Genomic DNA, 3,277 nt, shown 5'->3' with positions numbered 1-3,277 from the left:
TGGAATAATTTGACCGATTCTTTTTTTTCCCCTAAAGAACTTGCACACTGAAAATGAAAAAAAAACTTGCACAAACCTTAAGGTCAAGAAGTTATTTTTTATACACATTTTTAATTAAAAGCAATTAGTTACCTGTGTATAGAATTTAAATAGGCAGTTTTTTTTTTTGCACCAATTTTGTTTAAAGGGAAATTTATAAAAAAAATATATTTAGAAGTTTGAGGGTCAAGGCCCAAGAACCCAAGGTGCTTATCCTGAAGAATTTCCTGCTATGCTGGATATTATATGCATCCTTGGGATGTTTGGATATCAAATCAGTGTTCCCATACCTAAGAACATGTGCCTTAATTTCCCAGTACTATACAATCGCTCTGGTATTTGTATAAAATTTCTTTGTTTAAATTCAAAAAAAAATATTTTTAATGAATCACGATTTTACATTGTATTTTTGAGGGGGCACACCTGGTAGCACTCTGGGGCTGCTCCTGGCTCTGTGCACAGAAACTGCTCCTGGAAGGCTTGGGGTACCATACGGGATGCTGGGATTGATCTCAGGTCCATTCTGGGTCTGCGGTGTGTAAAGCAAACACCCTACCGCTGTGCTATCCCTCTAGCCTTGAGATTTTTACTTGTATGTAAAACGTTAAGAAATCTTGAAACAGCTGGAGAGAGAATATGCTAAGTGCATTCATTCTACTGAATGGGATGCCTAGGTTTGATCCCTTGTTCCCTGAGCTGAATATTCAGGAAGAGACCCTGTGCTATAGGCCTGTAAGTAACTCTGGAGCACTAGTGACTGTGGTCTAAATATTCATCCCACTCCCCTCTTCCCTAAAGTGAAATTTGTCTCAAGTAGAGTGCATCTACCTAGCATGTGAATGTCGTTATGTCTCTGGTACTGGCATGGCTCCCCAGACTCCACTGGTTGTGGCTCTGGGAACCTCCAGAACACAGCCTAGCCAATCCTAGCATTGATCTTTTGAGAACCAAAGAGTGGTGTTTTTTTTGTTTGTTTGTTTTTGTGTTTTGTTTTTTGTTTTTTTTTTGGACCACACCCGGTGAAGGTAAGGGGCTACTCCTGGCTCTGCGCTCAGAAATTGCTCCTGGCTGACTCCGGGGACCATTTGGGACGCCAGGGGATTGAACCTCTGTCCTTCAGGCAAGGCAGATGCCTTACCCCTTGCACCACTGCACCTGCCCTATATTTCTTTTTTGGAAGAGAAAGAATTTCTGAAACCTACAGGACTCATCCAGATTCTGGCACCAAAATGGTTCCATCTCTGACACTGTGACCTTCACTAAGTACCTGCTGAATCCAGTAATCATTGAGTGTAGGTGTGGGTGTGTTTGCCCCTATATAAAGAAATTGTGAAACTTAATATATTAATAGATTTGGGATAGCTAAACACCTACTGTTAGTCATCTTTTATTTTTTGGTTTTTGGGCCACACCTTGTGGCTATCAGGGTTTACTCCTGGCTCTGCTCTCAGAATTCGCTCCTGGTAGGCTTCGGGTGCCGGGGATCTAACCTGGGTTCATCTTGGGCCTTCTGCATGCAAGGCAAATGGCCTACCGCGGTGCTATCACTCTGGCATCTGTTAAATGGGATGCAGTGATTTGAACTGGGGTCCATCCTGTGTGGGCCACGTGCAAGGCAAACTACCACTGTGCTATCGCTCCTTAATAGCACTTGGTAAGAATGCTTTGCTTTGGGGCTGGAGAGATGGTACAAGGGGGTAGGACATCTGCAACCTGAAAACAAAAATAAAAGAATGTCTTGTATATTCACAAAAAGACTTGATTGATAAAAAAAAACAAATACTTGATTTATAACAGAACTTTGAACTTTATGAACTAAATACAAGATTGAGTTTGCATTGTTAATGTAGAGGTATTAGTTTCTGTGAATTACCTAAACCTTGCTGTTTTACAAAGTGAACTTATTTGTAACTTTTTTTGTTCGTTTTTGGGCTACATCCAGCGGTGCTCAAGGCGGACTCCATGGGGTGCTGGGGATCGAATCCGGGTCAGCTGTGTTCAAGGCAAGCTTCCTACCTGCTGTAATATCTCTACAGCCCCTTGTTTGTGACTTTTAAGCCTATTTTATTTTTATTCAACCTCTGATAATATTTACCTAACGTTGGTTTTAGGAAAGCAGTAATTTGGAGGAGGGGGCACATCAAGCACAACCAATACTCATAGATTACTTCTGGCTCTGTACTTAGGGAGCACTAACGCGTGCCTGGTGAGTTTAGGGGGACTGTATGGGAGCTTGGGGATCCAACATAGTTGACCATGTGCAAGGAAAGTTCTCGACCCAGGCCCCTTTTGGGAAAAATCGCCCTAAATATGATCTATTAGAAATAAAATTCAAATCAGAGAAGAAAGTCTTTCTTTCTGGATACCCTTTTCTGGATATTAGTGCTTTAGTATTATAAAGTAGGTTTTATTTTGTTCTGGGAGTGACCATACAAAGTGGTACTCTTGGGAAGGCTACTCCCAGTGGTGCTGGCAGAGGTGAACCATGTAGTCTCAGGGATTAAACTAAACCCAGGATCTCTCCTGTATGCAAAGCATGTGCTCCATCTCTATAAGCTGTCTTAGGTCCACTTTTCTTTTTTTTTTTTTTTTAAATATGGAACGCTTCACGAATTTGCGTGTCATCCTTGTGCAGGGGCCATGCTAATCTTCTCTGTATCGTTCCAATTTTAGTATATGTGCTGCCGAAGCGAGCACGGTCCACTTTTCTATGTAGGAAACAATTTGAAGCTTTGATTCAGACTAGTCCATAATTTATTTTGAATCCTTTTGGGGAAAGGAAGTCATGTAACTCAACTTCTGATACTGTGTATGAATAGGTAAAATTTATACTGCATACTGCTTGTCAGTAGTTCCAGTGAAAGATGAAATTTTTTTTTTGGTTTTGTTGTTGTTGTTATTTTGGGGGCACACATGGTGTTGGCTCTGTGCTCAAGCCTTGATCCTGGTGGTGCTGAGGGACCATATGAGATGCTGAGGGATTGAACTGCAAGCACCCTATCCACTGTACTGTTGCTCTAGCCCCATAACTAGTTGGTTTTTTATTTGGTTTTGTTTTGGTATTTGGGTCACATCCAGCAATGCTCAGGGGTTATTCCTGGCTCTGCACTCAGAAGTTGCTCCTGCAGGCCTTGGAAGACCATATGCATGCCAGGAATCGAACCTAGGTCCCTCCTGTGTTGGCAGCTTGTAAGGCAATTGCCTTACCACTGTGCTATCGCTCCGGCCCCAAAACTAG

At 42.0% G+C, this 3,277-nt stretch overlaps 1 non-coding gene across 1 annotated transcript; it reads right to left on the bottom strand.

The window, feature by feature from the left end:
* Positions 1-2,629: 2,629 nt before the first annotated feature.
* Positions 2,630-2,736, bottom strand: LOC126000564 (U6 spliceosomal RNA). The gene has a single exon (XR_007492798.1). It is a non-coding gene; the product is annotated as a U6 spliceosomal RNA (small nuclear RNA).
* Positions 2,737-3,277: the final 541 nt, after the last annotated feature.

The sequence above is a fragment of the Suncus etruscus genome (genome assembly GCF_024139225.1).
Source record: "Suncus etruscus isolate mSunEtr1 chromosome X unlocalized genomic scaffold, mSunEtr1.pri.cur SUPER_X_unloc_16, whole genome shotgun sequence".
Classification (NCBI taxonomy): domain Eukaryota; kingdom Metazoa; phylum Chordata; class Mammalia; order Eulipotyphla; family Soricidae; genus Suncus; species Suncus etruscus.
This window is presented reverse-complemented; position numbering and strand designations above follow the sequence as displayed.